Genomic DNA, 18,728 nt, shown 5'->3' with positions numbered 1-18,728 from the left:
ATAACAGATTCTCCATGGCAGAGTCTGTGCCTTCACTAATCCCAGCCTGTTTGTTGGCTCAGAGAAATGTCAAGCACTCCTCAGGTGGCAGCCAGCAAAGCCAGCCCTGAGGGACCTCCATCTCTTTCTTCCACAAAGGGCAGTAAAGGCTTTTGTTATGTGTAATCATCATTCAGCAGGTGACACACCACTAGGCATGGCTCCCTCTCAGTATATGACTTTTCTCACAGGAGAAAACAAGACAAAAAACATTTTGAGGGAGCAGAAACAGCTGAAGACACTTACATACACCTCTTCAATGAAGAAAGGCTGAGAGAGTTGGGGTTGTTCAGCCTGGAGCAAAGACGGCTCTGGGGAGACCTTATTGTGGCCTTCCAGTAATTAAAGGGGGCTTATAAGCAAGATGGGATGGACATTATAGTTGGTAGAACAAGGAGTGATGGTCTTAAACTAAAAGAGGGGAGATTCAGACTAGATACAAGGAAGAAATTTCTAAAATTAAGGTGGTGAAACACAGTCACAGGTTGCCCAGAGAGATGGTAGATACCCCACTCCTGGTAACGTTCATGTTGTGGTTGGACTGGGCTTTGAGCAACCTGATGTAGTTGAAGATGTCCCTGCTGCAAGGGGGTTGTACTAGATGATGTTTAAATGTCTCTTCCAACCCAAACCGTTCTATGAATCAGCATCTATGAATCAGCATCTAGTATGTTGTACTTTGGAGTAGCCAAAGTGATACATACAACTGAGATGCTGGTACAGAAACCTGAACCATCCCCAACTCTTTGCAATGTCCTGTGCACAGTGCAGAGGATACAGAAACCGTAGGCTAGTGGATACAATTCATAAACCTCAGGTCTGTCTTTCAAACTTGCTTTTCTCCTGAATCTCCCTGTATCTCCAAGGAATTGCACAAGGCTCCTTGCATGGCTTGATGTTTCTTTAACTAAACACTGTAGATGGAGCACTGTGGTGAGAAACAATTGCTCTGGGGTTTAAAAACTCTCACAATGCTGGAATGAGGAGACACATGGAAATAAGTGGGAGATCGATTTGAAAGGGATAACAGAAAGTGATTTTTTTACACAGCAGGGAATTTGCTGCCACATGAAATAGTGAGTCAGATGTAATAGCAAGTTCAAAGGAGTTAGAGAAGGTAAGGAAGGATGTGTGTTCTGCCATCCCACTCAGCAACTGTGGATGCTAGGATGAGTGTGAGGTGGATGGACTGCAACTGCTGAAGCACTGTTAGTTGGAGGAGATGCACCAACTTGCTGACCCAGCACATTGTTTCCTGTATTCCTATGATCTTGGTGTAGCTGATGGGAGTTACCTATGTGATTGAATTTCTTCACTCTTGAGTAGTCTTTTGTCCTCAGAACTGCTGCTGAAGACAAGTTTTGCATTGGTTTGCAAAGAATTTCACTTTGCACATTTGGCTGATGGTGGCATGCATTTATCCAAATTATGGACATGTTTCTGGTCACTCTTGTCATCTCACAGAGTAATTTCATCCACCCTTTCACATGGGCAGCCTGTGCTGAAGTCCCCTGTTATGGTAAACATTGCACCCCTGTAATGCCAACCCTGTTATGGACAAAGTTCATAGAGAGTCTAGTGTGGGAGTCACTGCTGGGCAACAATTTTACACCCTACTGTTGCTTCTAAACTGGAGGAAGAATTGATGATCTCCAAAAATAAACCATCCTAATGACAGAGTGCATCTACTGCACCCTGCCTTAGCACTTTGCTGTCCTTGGAGAGTTGTGGTGTGGGTTTTTGGGTTTTTTTTGTTTTGGTTTGGTTTTTTTTTCTTCCCTGGGCAATGGAGCAGTCTGGAAATGAATCCTTTGGTGGTCTTTACTTCCTGTTGATTTGGACAGCAGAGATCCAACCTTGGTGATTCTGTGATGTTTTGGTGCATGCTGTCTAGACATCCTTGCAATGCTAACCCAGGTGGTCTACTCCAAGGGCACATCAAATGTGCATCTACCTGAGCAGGAACACAGGGATCTGAACCAGTGATGGTTCCCTAGAATAGCTTCCAGTCAAAAATTGTATACAGGTGTGGTCCAAATGACATTGGGGATTAGACTAAATTTAAGATGAAGTAAACACTCGAACTGCATATGTTGTATGTGTGGGGACCTCAGTCTGGATCTGCTCCCTTTGTGCTGAATGACTTGTTAATGTAAACAGAGCCTCTCTCTCACTTAATGACCTTTGTTTCCATGCTGTATTCCTTTAAGATCAATAAAGTGTATTAACATTAATAACTTGATTTCACTGAGCCAAGTGCTGAAAAATCTGGCTTTTGTTCTTTTTAAAGGACTTGGAATTTAAAGTCCTGGGAACTAAGATTTTCATTACAATAATGAAGGAAAAACAATATGACTTGGACTCTGACCTCATGATGTAATGGTTTTATAAGGAAATGAAGTGTTTTCTCCCCCCAAAAAGGTTCAAGTTTTTTGTGGTCAAGGGCAGGGATCTGCGAAGCTTGCAACCTGTGAGCCTTGTGTCTTCAGAACGGAGATTTTCATGAGGAGGAGGGGAAGCATGAGGAGAAAGGGAAGAGAAGGACCTAATCAATCTTAATCTCTGAAGTGTTCATGCAGTAGGTGTTTAAGCATGTGATTAAGCCCATTCTTACTCAGCATTTCAGTGCATGCTTTGGGTGTTTCATAGTTGGGGTAAATTAAGCACATGCTCAGGAATGCTGGTGGATCAAGGTCTCTGAGCCTGTCTTTGCAAGCGTCCTATGTCTGTTTGTACAAGCTGGCCCGGTGACTTGGTTTATGTTGGAAGGACTCCCTGCTCTCTTTAGAGCCAGACCCTGTTAATCTGAACTTGGGAGAAACAGTATCTTCAGGCCGTGCTTCAAGCAGTGATAGAAAGAAGTGCTTTTGAAGGAGGAGATAAATTTATTATTGTATTTGAGGACATTGACCAGAAACAGGTAAGAATGAATGTGCTTGTGCTGTGTATCAATAGCAGGACTTTGTGTAAAACCTGAGAATGGCAATCAGGAAAAGACAGAATGACTCTTTCTACATCCATTCCTTTCCCTTGGGTGCCCAAGTGGAGCTGGGAGAATGATGCAGGCAGGGAGGACTGGCACAGACACCAGACCTGTAGGGCCTGTGGCACCACTCCTTCATGTGCCTGGCTAATCCTGAATCCCCCTTGCAGGCAGTGGAATTAGCGAAACAGTGGGAGCTGTGGGCTGCCCAGAGCTGCAGAACAGAGCTAGGAAGCATAGCAAGCATGACTTTGCCTCTCTTCAAGGAAACCTGCAGTTTGACTGAGCAAGCAGTAGAGGCAAGGGAAGGGTTAAGAGTTTGTCTTCTCTTCCCAGACACATTATTTACAGTGGGTTGGTTTCATTTTGGAAGGGCCCTCTGTAAAAGGAGATGTTCCCAGCATTTCTGCAGGTTAGACCTATATCACATTACAGTTTTCTTTCCTGGAGTCTTGACTGACACAATTTCCTGAAGTTGCTCTTCTCTCCTCTCAGGAAGGTGAACTCAGGAAAGAGTAGGAGTTTGCTAAAAACTCCAGAGTCTTGAGAAGCGAAATCATGGTGATGGTCTTTTTTTTCTAGACAGAAGGTCAAACCTCAAAGCTGCATCATGCTCTGTATCTCCCAGAGTAGGGCAAGGGCTGGGAAAGGAGTGGGAGAGGAAATCCATCAGGTTTGATAAGAGAGCAGTCTGTAAATCCTGTTGGAGCAGCTTGCAAAGGCCATAGCATCCACCCCAGGAGCAGTGCCTGACTGTGTCATGCGAGCAGCCATCTCACCAAAGGCCGGTGAGGTCAAGGGCAGTGTTGGCTGTTCTCCTGGATATCCCTCTCTCTGCTATTGCTTAAGCCCATCTTCATGCCTCCAGGCCACAGCACACAGCATGTACACCCTGGTGTTTCCTTTCCTGCTTTGATTTTCTTCTTGATGAAGTAACTTGTGGCTTGGGATTAAAGTAAAAGTGCTGAATGAAACTGAATTTCTGGCTTGTTTCTCCTGTCAAACACTTTGTGATACCATTTTCCTTATTTTGTTGCTTAGAAATTATCCCCTTCTCATCTGTAACATATCCATGTTTTCCAGGTGCTTTCTGAGGGGCTTGTATTGGGCAGCCCCCTGCACTCTTCAACACTGTGCAGCACACCCTGAAGCAGCCTTGTATCTGCACAATCCACAGCTACCCTAAGATAATTTTTCTGACAGGGGCACCAGAACTGAGAGGTTTAGATCTGATTCATCTCACCTGAAGCCTACCAGTGCTTAGGGTGAAGATGCTCCTGCAGTGAGAAGAGGAAGCATGCTCAAAAATGTTTGTTATTACTGTTAAATGACAAGCTGGCTTGCTTTCCCCTCCTCTTCCCTGCCATGGGGATAGTGATCTCTGTTGTAGTCCCTGCTGCTTTCTTTTTCCTGTGTTGTTCTATGGTAAGGCTTGCTGCCTATGAAAGATGGTCTTATCCCTGAGAGAGGCTTTTAGTGCTGAGCCACTGACTTTTGATTCAGAATGTGGGCCTGTAGCAGATGCCCATTGTCACTCAGGATAGGTTGGTTGGGCTCTTGCACCCAGTGATGTGGGCAATCTGAGCCTTCTTGTCTTTCTTCCTCTTTGCCACTAAATTGTCCTCTGTGTCACCTGAAGTCATCCATCTGTGGGAGTGTTTCTCATGGCTTCACAGCACAGGTCTTTGGTCTAAGGAAACTTTGTAGATCCATTGCAAAGACATGAAATAAGCAATGAATTTAATATTTAAAAAAAAAAAAAAAGGTGAGAAGAGAGATGTTTTTTTTTCTGTTGTGCTTTCCTCCTTTATTAAGCTCTCAAGAGAAGCACCATTTTATGGACATGAAGCACAGCAAAAGAAGTGAAAATAATAAATCACCATCACTACTGTAGAGCAGAGTGTTAATGCTTTTGCATGAAGGAAGGAAACAAAAGGCCCTTTGTCCTGACAAAAGGATTCTCATTGATACTAATCTAAACCCCCAAACAATTTACTGATCTACAATTAGGAGGAGTAGCAAAAGGGACAAATGGGAGCTGTGAAGCTGGGCAAAATGTAGCTGACTCTTTTGCTAGAAACTGATTCCTCTGCCTGCTGGATCCACTCTTGTTCCTGTTAATTGCTTCTGTAGATTGATTGTTTTCTTGGTGGTCAGGGCTGCTTTCAGAAACTGCTTATGATGCACTGATGAAAATAAACACCCTAATTTTATTTGTTGTTCAAGCCCCACATAACCCTACAGCTGGTGTCAGTGTCTCCCATGGATGTTTCTCAGGAGAACATCCCCACAACGTACTCTGCGTCTCTCAGCTTTCACAGAACACCTGGCTGCACCCCAAGGATGGGCACTGACATTTACTCAACACGCTGCAGGTAAGTCTTTGGGAACAACACAGACCTCTGGAAACATGTTTCTCATAGCAATGTAGATACAATTGGGCTCCTAGTGGAGCCTACTGATGACTGAACAGGGTAAGCAAGGGTGCCTGTGCCGTCTCTTGGTCCGTGAGCAGCAAGGAACAAGAAACCTCTTGTATACTTTATCCTTCGGTCCCTTTTGTTTTGGTATTGCCTCACCCCAACCTTTCAAAAAATCTGTCCTCCATAATTTCTAAGAAATCATAGAAAATGTCTGTTGGCTACACCCACTCTGGGAGGGTGTCTGCTAGGAACGGTTAAATAAAGATGATTCTTGTTTGGGAAGAAGTTTGGTTTTGATGAAATTAGGCTGAACTCCCTCTGAAGTGGAACAAAACACAACCAGATAGAAATTCTGAAAAAAGGAACAGTGCTCTAGCTTGCACTCTGGGTTGTCTCAAGAGACAATCTCTGGAATCCTGACCCTCTCCACTGGGTTTTATGAGCTCTCCATCTGTGGATGCTCCTGTATCTGGAACCCCCAAACTGAGAAGTGTGGGCACAGTGGAATCCCCTCTTGCAAAGCGGGAATCTTACCAATATCTAAATGGTGACTGTCATGAAGATGGGGCCAGATTCTTTTCAGCAGTGCCCAGCAACAGGACAATGAGGCAACAGACACAGACTGGAACAAGGAATGGAACGTCTTTACTTTGAGGTGACAGAGCACTGGAACAGACTGCCCAGAGAAGTTGTCTCCTTCCCTGGAGACTTTCAAAACCCACCTGGATGTGATTCTGTACAACCTGCTCTGGGTGACCCTGCTTTAGCAGCAGAGTTGGATGAGATTTTCTCCAGAGGTCCTTTCTGACCCCTACCATTCTGTGATTCTGTAAGGCAGCCTATTTGGCAGCAGGCGGCCTCAGGGCCCTGGAAACCTGAACGGTGGAGGAACCAGATGGGTGACCAGGCAGGAAACTCAGCAGGTTTCTGATGTTTGGAGCCCTGTGTGAGTTTCATGGGAACCTGGGCAAAATTGACTCACCTTGTTGAGATTTTGCTGAATTGGTGAATTCCTCTGAAAAGTTGTTTTGCCTGAAACCTTCTGAGCAGGTGCAATATCTTCAGCTATCTTTTGGAGACACAGACAATGTTCCACTGCACTTTGCAACATGGTTCTTCTGGGAGTCAAAGAAGCACTTGTCTTTGCTATTGAGCTCTCTGCCAGCATTCACACTCTTGAAGTGGTGTCAAAGAGGGAGGATACAGGAACTTGGCAGTGATGAGTGAAGGATGCTGGCAGGTTATTCTGATCCTTAGAAAATCATTGTGTTCTCCTCATTACACTACACCTCATCCACCTACTCTGTCTTGTCCTACAGACTATAAATTCTCCATATGAAATTAATTCCCCAAGTTCTCTATTTGTTTTTACAGCCTCTAGCAGAGTTTCCTAGGTGCTACCCTAATATAAACAGTAATAAAGACTGCTCTGTCCTGCTGCAAACCACTTCTGAGGATGTTCCCTCTAATTTTCTTCCTTGTTGAGCGTTGTGTCATTAAAAGGCATGAGGTGCTTAATTGGAGGCTTACAGCTTTTGTGACTGATGCAAACCAGTCGTGTGCAATTGCTTGCTGCAAATGCTCAGGTGAATGCTTTAAAAGAAAAGGGAGAAGATGCAGATGGCCACGAGCAGAAGGCTCCTTGCAAAAGGTCACAGGAAAAGGTTAGTGATAGAGTTGCACTGAAGCTGGGAAAAGAACCTAATACCTGGACAACTGGTGAAGAGCCTGGCTAGATCTGGGCTTTGTTCCCTAAAGGGGGGCTGCTGCTGCTGCGGAGACTCGTACATCAAAGCTCTCATAATAAAACACAGCAGAGATCAGTATCACCCAGCCTGTGGCACTGGAGGGAAATGGATTGGTTGACAAGTTGGAGGCCCTTTCTGGGCAGATGGCTGGGTAGGAGTTGCTGGCTGCTTGCAAAATCTCGGAAGGAGCCTTTAATCTGTGTGTGATACTGTATGTTTTAGCGAGCATCTAGATGTTTATCTTGGCTGCATTAGTCACCAGGAGAGTCTGCTCTCAACCTTTTCTGTTCTGTACCTTAGCTGCAGGCTTCTTCCCCCAGTTTTTGGAAAAGCTGGGAGTTGAATGCTGTAGGATTCATTGGGCTTTTAGCAATTCTGACAGGGAAATTAAAGGACAGGTTTTCTTTGTAATACTCTGCAGAGCATATTTAAGAGATGTGCATTTGTGTGTTCTCTGACTTTGCTGTGCTGTGACGGACTTTCAGAGCCTTGCCCAAGGAACCAGTGGGCTGAAAAGTCTTATCACACTTTTAAACAAATAGCTCTGTCTTGAAGACCATTAGAATAAGAACTACAAAGCTGTGCTTCTCCCAAGCTGATGTTCCATGTCTTGTAGTGCCAAAGGTAAACAGGATCAATCAATCATCCTCACAGGAACTGTCTAATGGCACTCCATGAATAAAGCTGTTTTTTGAGGCAATTTTTATCTGCCTTGGGGAGTACAAGCCAACCAAATTGGGGTCTTGCTCTGCATGTGCAGGCTGAAGAGTGCAAGGCTAAGTCTGGCAAGATGTGTTAATTAGGTGGAGCCAGTGTAAATATATCTATTATGATGAGGTCTGCAAAGTGCTGAGGCCTGAGCATGCAGGCTCTGACCATCTCTGCTCTCCCACAAAGCCAATATTGCCATAGTTCATCTGCTGGTTTGGCCAAACAACAGCTTGATGATGCTTTTACTTCTGTGCTTTTGTACTTACGGTGTATTGTTTGTCTTCTTTTGACTATGCCAAAAAAAGAGCTTAGCTCAGTGGGGAAACGAAACTCCCAGCAATGCCTGAAAAGTACAGACGATTTAATAGTCTGAAGTTTTGCTAATCCAGACAGTAACATGAGCTCAGGGTGTTCAGCTGAGGTGCCCCTATAACTTTTGCACTTCAGCCAGTGAGATTTAAAGCCTATCAGGTCATGGGCTGTGTATGCAATTAAAAAGTTCCTTTCCCTGAGGAGTTCGCAATGCAGAGACAAAATATTCTCTTCCCAATTAGTTTATTGCAGCAGACTGGGGCACAGAAGTCAGATTATCCGGGGGCATGCAAAGACCATTCATGTGCCATTGAACTTGGAAGAGGCATTTTTCACGACATCTGGTTTCAATCCATTTGTCGTCAATTCAAAGTGCCAGACCCATTTTCTGGGACCATTAAAGTGCACAGCACTGACCCAGGGTTGCAGCTGTAATCCAAACATGGGTATCCAAAGTAAGAGTCCTGCTACCTCTCATTGGTGACTATGCAGAGAACAGGCGTCTGTCAGCCATGCACCTCTGAATACAGCTCCTTTTCCACCTGAGAAAACTTCAAGGCTGGACCACCACCTTCAGCAGTGCCATAGGCAGCTTGGTCATGTGCACGGTGCCTAGACAGAACCAGTCTCCATGTGCTGGGGAGGAGACTCGTGCCAAGCATTACTGACGTCTTTGCAAAGCTTCTCTCCTACTACATGAAGCAGGCTCCTTCCTTAGCCTACTCTGGCATTTTGCTTTTAGTGCTCCAAGCACCTTCTTGTGCAAGCAGCCCATGGTGGCTGCAATTCTGCCAATATGGGAACACACTGAGAAGAGCTTGCTTCATTTAAATGTGTGCAGCAACAGCTCGAGCTTTTGCAGCATATATTCAGTGAAGCAATGCCTTTATCTGCAATACCTAGACTTTATCTAATATCTTTTCAGTCTAAAGCTTTTTTTGAAGCGCAGATTAAGTAATAACAACGTAGGATAATTGAGTGCATTTTTTCACAGTGACATAATGATTCTTATCTGTGGCTACTGAAAAGCAAGGATAATATACTAAGTGAGTGCTGTATTATCTTGCTTCTGAAACAGACCAAGTTTGGCATTACGACTTAAGTAATTGAAATACAGCTGCTTGCACCAAAGCCTGTTTGTTTATGAGAAAGCCTAATACATCTTTCTAATGGACATTGCAACATCAGGAGCACTGACATGATTGCTGACTCTTTGCAACCTGTGAGGGTGGTAGTGCATTAAGTGTGGAGACCATCCCACCTAAGAACTACATCTGATGTGTCTCCTGTTACATGAGAGCAAAAGCTACCTTGTCATGAGAGGAGCTGACCTTGGGGATCGGTGTTTGTAATGTGTGTTAGTGTTTTGGATGTCAGGTGAGATGCAGTTCTGAGCATGCGCTGCTTAGCATTGCTGTGGCTTTTGTGGGTAATTAGTTATAACACCGTTGTGAGCAGACCTCACAAAGCCACTGAGTGATTTTATTTGCATAGCTAGGGCTGCTGGAATAAAATGACAGACTGATGTGATGAAACAAGCTGGACTCCCTCTGAATCCTACTAAGTGAGGAGGAAAAGATAATTGAACAACACCCTCCAAAGCCTCAGACTCGCAGGTCTATTCCTCAGCAAAACAGACTGTGCATCTTCCAGAAAAACTGGAGGATCGATGGGAAAGCACTTAGATTTGAATTGACTTACTGTCCAAAGTGGTATTTTAGTCCCTCTTCCATTTGTTCAAGCAGAACTTGATGATGTGTCTCTGGATAATTTTCCACCTGCCTGTTTTGAATATCAGATGGAAGCATTTAGCTCGTGAACTGGAATAGTGCCAGATTTTGCAGGAGTCTTTTCTCCCGAGTTCTGCTGTTTTTGTAACTACTTAGAGAGAATTATCCAAGCACGGTCTTGGCTGGCACAGGGTAAATGCTGAGCAACACAACATGAGTTGACTGTTCATATGTCAACACAATTCCATAGTTAATGTCAAGGACCAAGCTACTAGGGCTTATTTAACTGTAATTCACAGGTTCTCAAAGGGCTAGAAAGATATTTGATGCAATATGAACCTGCAGAATGACATTGATCCATCAGCAAAGCAATTTCAGAAACTAAAAAAAAAAAAAAGTTAATTTTCTTGGATTTCTGTGCAGTGTGCCCCAGTGTGCATGACAACTGTGTTGCTGAAGATGACTGAAAGCTTCTTATTCTTTTAAGCATCTTCTAAAAGATCTGGAAGTAGAGGCTAATTCAGCCAGGTAATGTGATGCTTTGAAGTTGCTGAATGTATTAAGTGTTTAGCTGCATATATACACTCACACACATATGCACATTTGATAACTGGAATACTGATGCTGGGACTCCTGCCTGGCTCACTATTTGTTCCTTGTGTTGTTTGATGGGTGCTAATCCTGAGGAAGAAGGTAGTGGTGCTGGGAACCGCTTTCCCTACTGGAAGATGAGCACCATGAGCTCCAATCTCACATGTGGTTGGTATCTCTATAGTGCAAGATTTTGTTAGCTTAGAGCTTCTCTCTAAATAGGTGACAACTCTTCTCAGATAAGCTGTGGCTGCCCTGCATGTGAGACCTCAGACACCAAATAAACAGTGCTGGCATCAGATAATTCTGTTTAGAATGCAGTGGCCTTAGAAGTATCCTATCTTTTGAAATGCAATGTTCTTTTCATGGGTTGTTTACCTCTTCCTGCAGTGACTTCATGTCATGTTGTAGTTCTTCAGTGTCTATGAAAGTTTAAACCACCAATCCTAGGAAGTATTTGCAGGATTTGGTATAATTTTCTAGGGCTTTTGGGGAATGACTTGTCTATATTCTCCCTCCTGCTCCAAAAAGGTCTCCTGGAGTGCTGATGGGCAAAACACAGCTTGCACTCACTAGAGAGGCATCATTTCTGGAAAAGGCTTCACTTAGTGGTGTGTTCCAAGGGTGAATGCTGTGGTCAGTGACATGCCATTGGGAAATGACACAGATGTTCTAATGCTCAAGGTGAGCACAAGAGGCTTAAGCCTTATGTCCACTGGCCTCAAATCTTTATGGTGATTTCTGCTTACTCCCTTTAAAAGGCAGGGTGCAAACTGTCATTGTAAACATCACAACCTTCTGCAATTTGGGGGATGACCTGTTATTTGGGCTGGAAACCTTTAATGCTTAGGAAGCTGTGAGCAAACAAGACTGAAGCTGGCTGCAAAATCACAGAGTATGTCAAATGTAGAAGAGAAAGCATCAAAAAGCTGAGAGTTTTGAAACTGTTTATCCAAGTTCCTTGCATGGCCCCTCTTATCACAGCATCACAGCACCTCCCGCATGGTAATATGTTTTATCTTCTTGCCAACACCTTCAGAGGGTTCCTATCCCTACTTTACAGTTAGGGGACCCAAGTGCAGGCACTGAGTGATATGCCCAGTGGCACTTGGGGTTTCTGTGGCAGATCAAGGAATGAAACTCAACTTTCTCATGCCCGAGGCTAATTCCTTAACCCCATGGGATCCTCCTGGAAATGGGCAGAATGGCTTAGCAATACACCAATATAGGTACATTGGGCAAGGCTTATTAGAGTGGGTATAGCACTGTGCTGGCCAGGCTGTGTTTCTTTAGGGACTGAAATGAGCTTCTCTGTGTAATGCTGGGTGTGTGGCTTTTGCTACCCATGTAGAGCAACTGGGATTTCAGGCTCTCTCATGATCTTGGGCTGCATCTCCTCACAGTTTGCCCTTGTGAAGGCCCTAACCCAAGAAGCTGTTCTTGAAAACTCACTTCCAGGATGAATCTGGCAGCTTCAGCCTTTGAGCCCATGAGTTATTCTGAGCTTTTGTTCCTTCCTTATTGCTTTTCCCATTCTTTTCCACTCAGCTGCCTAACATTTTCACAACAATATGTTTAAGAATCACAAAATATTGGTGTAGGGGAATGAATGGGAGAGAATGAATATATAGTAGGTCCAGGTTATTACCTAATTACTGCCTGTTTTGTTCATTGATATTGTTTAAGCTATTGGAAATTGCAGCATCTAATAAATGCTACTAAACAGTACCATGCCCATAACTTGATTGCACTAATCCATCAGGGAACACGTTACAAATTGTCAATGTTTTTCAGCAGTTAGCTAGAAAACCAGTTCTTAGTGTGAATGCTGGGAAAATCTGGTGTTTCACATACTGCTGGCTGTGTAAGGTCCTGATTCTGAAATGGTGGCTTGCTCTTTCCTGTTCTGCACTGTACCAGTGTCCAAAGCCCCTTTTAGGAGGCCAGAGTAGTATTGTATAAAGAGGCAGACGTCCTCAGCCTGAAGCCTACAGCTTTGTCTAGAAGGACAAGTGAGGTTGCAGGATGAGAGAGAGGTGAAGATGAGCACAGGAGGCAGCAATCTCCTTTGGCTGCCTGCCTACTCCTCACTACTGTTCACAGTGGTTTCGCTGAACAGACGAACTAGTGTGCTGTCAGTTGGGAATGCTGTCAGATCCTCAAAACCTTGGTTTCTGAGCCCTTGCTCTCCTGTGCACAGTCAGCAAGTCTCCAGTGTGAGCAAAAAAAAGCCCTCTCATTGTCACGGTAAGGCAGGCATCGCATCAGAGAGTCCTCATCGGAGAAGATCCTAGATGAGTGTCTCATTTGCATGTCTAACAAAGCCTTGGGTAATCACCAAAAGGACGCTGGACTCAGTTAAAAGACTTGGACGATAGCACTAGGTATTTGGCAAGAGGCATCTGTGTTGGGTGATTCCTTGATCTGCCTCAGATTTGAGTTTGTGTGCTCATCTTGCAAAAAGATGTTGCAGCAGCTTCATAACGTATCTGGAAATTCCAGATTTTTGGGAAAGGCATGAGACTGGGAGCTGGGAAGATCTTCCTTGGGTAGCAGCAGGGGGGAGGAATAGACAGGGGCTGCTGCACAATGGAGCTCACCAAGGGAGATGCTGAGACCAGTTCTGGCTGGCTGATGCAGCTTCATTATGACATTATGCAAAGGCCTTGGAACATTTTCTCTTGGCAGAGCCTGCAACATTGTCACAGAGGTAAAAAGCAGGGAACGGTCTAAATCTTTGTGATGCAGTCAGAGCACTGGCTTCACAATGATCCTCTTTGCTATATGGTGAATTGTGCAGCAGAGGACTTGAACAGGCTGGCTCTGGCCTTGAGATGCAAATGAAAATAAGCAAAGAAGATGGGTAAGATGTCTGGGGAATGGCGAGACAAATAGAGTGGAGTCCTTATACAGAAAACGCTTTTTTTGCTGTTCTACAAAGTGTAATTCCATCTGAAGCACAATAATATCTATTTCCTTCTAGTTCTTTCTTTATTTTTTTTTTCTTTATTTTTAATCTCATAACTCACAGAATAGTAGAGGTTGGAAGAAACCTTTGGATATCATCTAGTCCAATTCCCCTGCTAAAGCAGGATCACCTAGAGCAGGTTGCACAGAAACACGTCCAGATGGAGAAGGAGACTACACAACCTCTGGGCAGCCTGCTTCAGTGCTCCATCACCCTCAAAAGAAAGATGTTTTTCCTCATGTTTAAGTGATAAACATTTATGGTTTACTTTTATCTACTGTTGTGTATCACTGGTAACTCATGGTGTTATGACAAGGTGACAGTGGCACAGCCAGGAACCTCTCTGGACTTAATTTCCTGCCATTCCCTCTCACTTGGGAGTGTCACATCCTCCAGGCTGATCACTGGACCCCAGCATAGATGCCCTTAGCTTCGCAGAGATATCTTTCACACCTCAGACCTCCTAATTCCCCACCATATGCTTCTTGTGCTTACCTTTCCCAATAAACTACATCCCCTGTTTCTCATGCTTGTTCCCTCTCTGACTATTGAGCTCTGAGGAAAGTTGATGGGGGAGATCTAATGGGTCACTGAAAATATTGCATCACCTTCCTTTTAAATTTTGATTTATGTCTCTACAGAAGGAGTAGCTTTTCTCTGAAACAGCAACATTCCTTCTCCAGCATCCCAATGCTTTTAAAATAAAACTGAAGGACTGAAATGTTTTGGGCAGCTCCTCATTTGTGAACACTATGGCTTGTATTTTCTTTCTGCCATCCACTGAAATATTCACATTTTCTGTAACAGGACCCTCTGCAGATTTCCCAGGTGATGTCACATTGTGCTGGGAGTGAGTATCTCTGTGTTTTGCTATTTGTACTGAGCCATTCCTCTGCTTGCAGACTGAAAAGCCTTCCACAGAGCAAAGAGATGATGAGTGTGCTGGAAATCCTCCATATTCTCAGAATAATTCCTATTCTTTCATCACCTTGCAGGGAGATTTCAGAAGGATTACTCTAACTAGAGCTATGCCCTGGCATTCCCTGGGGAATCCTCTGTTTTCATTATGGGTGAAAAATGACCATTTCCAAGGGGAATGATTTGAAGCAGGCACTGAATCCTCCTCCTTCCTTAATCAGCTTTAATAAATGGCAGGGGACAAACACAAACTGCTCAGCGCTTGTTGAAAGAACTGAACCAATGCCTTTCAAAAGCTGAGCCTACGCTCTGGGTTTGGGTTGTGCTGTGGCTCCTGGTGCTCCAGTTGCGTGGGACTGTGAGTTTAGCCAAGAGTGAAGGTTGTTTCATGATGAGATAGTTTGCCTGGGAGGCACTTCAAAACCACTAAAGCTGAGACTTTAGCATGCTGATTGCACTGGCTGAGCTGCGGTGCGGGTGTGCTGAGTGTTCCTGGACTGAGTGGAAGGTGGATGTGCTGCACAGCACAGGCACCTCTCCCTCTGCTGCCCTCCCCAAGCAGGAGAATCACAGAATCATGAAATGGTAGGGGTTGGAAGTGGCCTCTAGAGATCATCAAAGCTTTCATTTCTTTAGATGTAGCCTGTGTTTCCTTGCTTCCTAAAGCATGTAGCTTAGAGGGAAGTCGCTGCAGCCCTGGCAGCTCAGGACCATCAGGGTTATTGCTGTGTGGTTACCTAACACCATGCTCTTTTAGTAATCAAATCTTAGACTGCTTTTTGCTTCTGTTGCCTGAGAATAATCATAGGTCAGGATTTCAGTGGCACAGATCTGGTTCTGGGTTGGTGCCTCATCCTGAGCTCTTGCTGATTCTGTGGATTTGCGGCTTGTGCACCGCAGGGGTGTAATAGATGGCTCTTTGTGGCAGGCTGGCAGCGTTCTGTTGTGCCAGGTGCTCTGCTTTTGACAGGAGTGGTGTGTTGTTGGTTTTTTTTTTCCTTTTTTTTTTTTTTTTTTTTTTTTTAGAAGAATGACTAAATTAGCTCGTAACTTGCAATTGGTATTAGTTCCTTTGAACGCTCTTTTGTGAGCTATAGCTGATTATGGTTGTATGACCCTAGTTAAGTCCATTTCTAGAAAAGGCTTTGTGTGACTTGGTGTGTACAGCTGAAAGGAATGCAGCTTTCCCCTAATTACACACTGGTAATGCAAGAGGAGACATTTCTAGTTCTGCTTCTGAAAGTATTTCCTTTGAGCACTGATGAGCCAGTGATAGCAGTAACCTCTGAAACCATTCTGAAAAGGAGAGACAGGGCAGGAACTAATACAGTTTCATCACTTGAAGCCTTGTGCAGGCTGTAGCAGCAATTGAGCCATCAGTAAATCACAGGGCATAGTATCTTTAAACTGCTTTGTATTTTAATAAGATTAAATTGATTCAGGTCTTTGCCAGCCTTTTCAAAGCGAGTGCTCTATAGTGGCCAGTAGCTCAGCCTTCTCTTTGTTAGTAAGCAAGGAGCTGACGATTCATATATTTAAGCTGAAGAACTCCCCCAACGTTTTTATGTGCAGTCTACTGCCTTAGATGTATAGAAAAATTATCCTCTTATAAGCAAGTCACATTTCCTAATCAGCTATGCCTATCTGATTTTTCTACAGCCTTTGTTCTCTGCTCTTTAATTTTATTTAGATCTCCTGTCAGGAGCGTGAAGACATTTCTTACTGCAGGTGCTGCAAATACAATGAATTTCTTACAGAACTGAGTTCAATTGTCAATACCATTTATTACAGTATTAGTTAAGGAGCTGTGAATAAATCAAAAGGATTAACATTATCTCTTGGGTAGGATAGAGGAGCAGAACATTATATTTCTCATGTATCAGTGATGAACAATATTTTCCCAACCTTTCATTTGTAGAAATGAAAATAGGTTTCCCTAAAGTGGGTTCTTTTCTGTGGGTTTAAACTGGTCCCACAGTTTTTACCATTTAATCTTTAGAACCTGTATTTAAATCACCTTTATATTTTATTATAGGTAAATAGTACTTTATTTAAACGTATTTGGGATGCTGTGTCAATGCATTTTACACCTCTTGAGCTGACCATTTCAGTCATTAATTATCCTCTCCAAAGCAATCAGAGGAAAGGGAAAGAATATATATGAGTTCATGGCTGTACTTGAGCTGTGCTATAGATATAAAGATTAGCTGTTAGCTTTAGGTAAAGGTCACTTGTGTGGACATTTACTGAGCCTCAGTTGACCTGTGGCAACTGCTACTCATTAGAGAGCAGCCAGTGGTGAATGTGCTATTAGACAGGAACCCCTTGGTTTAACCAATCAAAGAGGTTAGGAGATGACTTGATTGTGGTTTTGGAGTACCTTTGTATGGCAGAAATTTCTAATGGGAGGTAATGTTTCATTCTAGCAGAAAAGGTTACAATGGAAACAGGAGTCAACTTAATTACACCTGGCGGACTCGGAGCAAGGAAAGCAGCTAACCTTAGAATGGTGATTCAAGGACAAGTTGCATTTTCAATCTTCTAAGTCTTTAATGTTGAGTCTGCATATTTCCCTGACATGGGTCATAGCTCAGTCAGGATTTATGAGCTTGAGGCAGAAACTGTGTTATATGTTGTACAGAAGGTCAGGCAAGAAAGTTGTTAAAACCTTGGCCCTTAAAATCTATGGATTCCAGTAGGAATTATTGCAGGTTCACCACAAGTAGGCTTGAACTTGGTGCACACATTAATTGACAAATACTGAATGTCTAAGATACCTTATAAATGAAAAAAACCTTATAAATGAAAAAAAAAAAAAGTGTTGCCCTATGGACCTTTTATGCTTGGACTTGATCTTCAAGGTCTTTTCCAACCTCAGTCATTCTATGGCATATGATACTGAAGTCCTATTCATTAGTCCTTATCAGGTTATAGCATGGCTTTGGGTTTAAGCAATAGAGAGACTCACAAGGTCCTGGTTTTGCCACAGGTTTTCTATTTGATCTGGACTGAGCTTTTCACCTGTGCTTTAGGTTAATATTTATTTTCCCACTATCTAGCATGAAGCACTCATCTTGCAATAGATAACTAACTGGATATAGACTACAGCTCAAACTATTCCCATCTTTTAAGTCTCCAGAGCTTCTGCAAGGCAGTTGAAGTCCCTGATTTTGAGCAGTGCAGAAGCTGGGCCATTTTGATTGAATCTCCCTACAGGACAATTCAGTGCTATTTCAGTCCCTGGAAGAGTGATATGAATGGCACAGGAAATGTGCTTGTTTCTTTAAACTGCCATTTAAAAATAACTTGTTGTTAGGGCTGTGTCCAAAACCCAGAGTATTTAAAAATAACTCTGTTAATGAGAGCAAATTGGGAGTAGCAGTGCTGTAGGTTAGCTCTGGTGTGTGTGTGTCTGTGTCCTCTCCAATAATCAGCCGCGGCTGTTTATGACAGCAGCAGAGACATGGTGCCTTTGGTCCTATATTGTTTTTCTCTGTATTGGAAATTAAAAGGTCTCTAGAGACATCTTTGGAAGCTACCTCAGTAATGGCCTTGAAAACCTGCACCCCAGTAAAATCCCCCAGGCAGGGCCTCTGTTGTGCCAAAAACGTCACATCCACGGAGAAGGCTCTTCTCTGGCTGAAGGAGTCCTGCTGTGCGTGGAAATATGAAAGATGCCCTCAAAATTCAACCTTTCAGGTTACAGTATACACAAAGAAAAGCTGAAAATAAATTTCAGCTTTCAAGTGCCTTTATGCTGTCTCCTTGATTGACTTGCCGGTTTTAAGATTGTAAATTGGGGGATTGTGTGTAATGCATTCATGCCGTTCTTGTCTGGAATGAAGCAGGAACATAATTTATGGGGATATTCTCATCTCAGCCTTTGAGGAATTAGCTTCAATTAACTCTGTTGGGAATTGCATGTGTCGGGTGTCAGAAAGCCATCAAATTTTCTTTAGAAATGCCGGCTGCTGTACCCGCTCCATTCTTTGGCTGTCTCAGGGGCTTTAGCAATGGATAAGGATTCAAAGCTTGGGAAACGCAGATCTGGGTGACCATGTTTCATAGGGTTAATGCCACACTCAGATGATGGACAGGACTATAGCTGAGTGAATTGCAGGTTGTTATAATTTATAGCCCTTGAGCATGAGGGAGATAGGGTTTGGAGAGGCTGCAGTACCTTGTGAACCCAGAGCACTGAAAGAGCAAATGCACCAGAAGACACAGGCTGTAAAATAATACCCTTCCAGATAAATCTTTCTGACATCCATAAGAACTAGAAAGATCATTGATTTCAGGTGGAGT

The sequence above is a fragment of the Melanerpes formicivorus genome, unplaced genomic scaffold (genome assembly GCF_026170545.1).
Source record: "Melanerpes formicivorus ecotype bairdi unplaced genomic scaffold, bMelFor1.0.p_v2 SCAF_17, whole genome shotgun sequence".
In the NCBI taxonomy this organism is placed as follows: domain Eukaryota; kingdom Metazoa; phylum Chordata; class Aves; order Piciformes; family Picidae; genus Melanerpes; species Melanerpes formicivorus.
Note: the sequence above shows the minus strand (reverse complement) of the source record.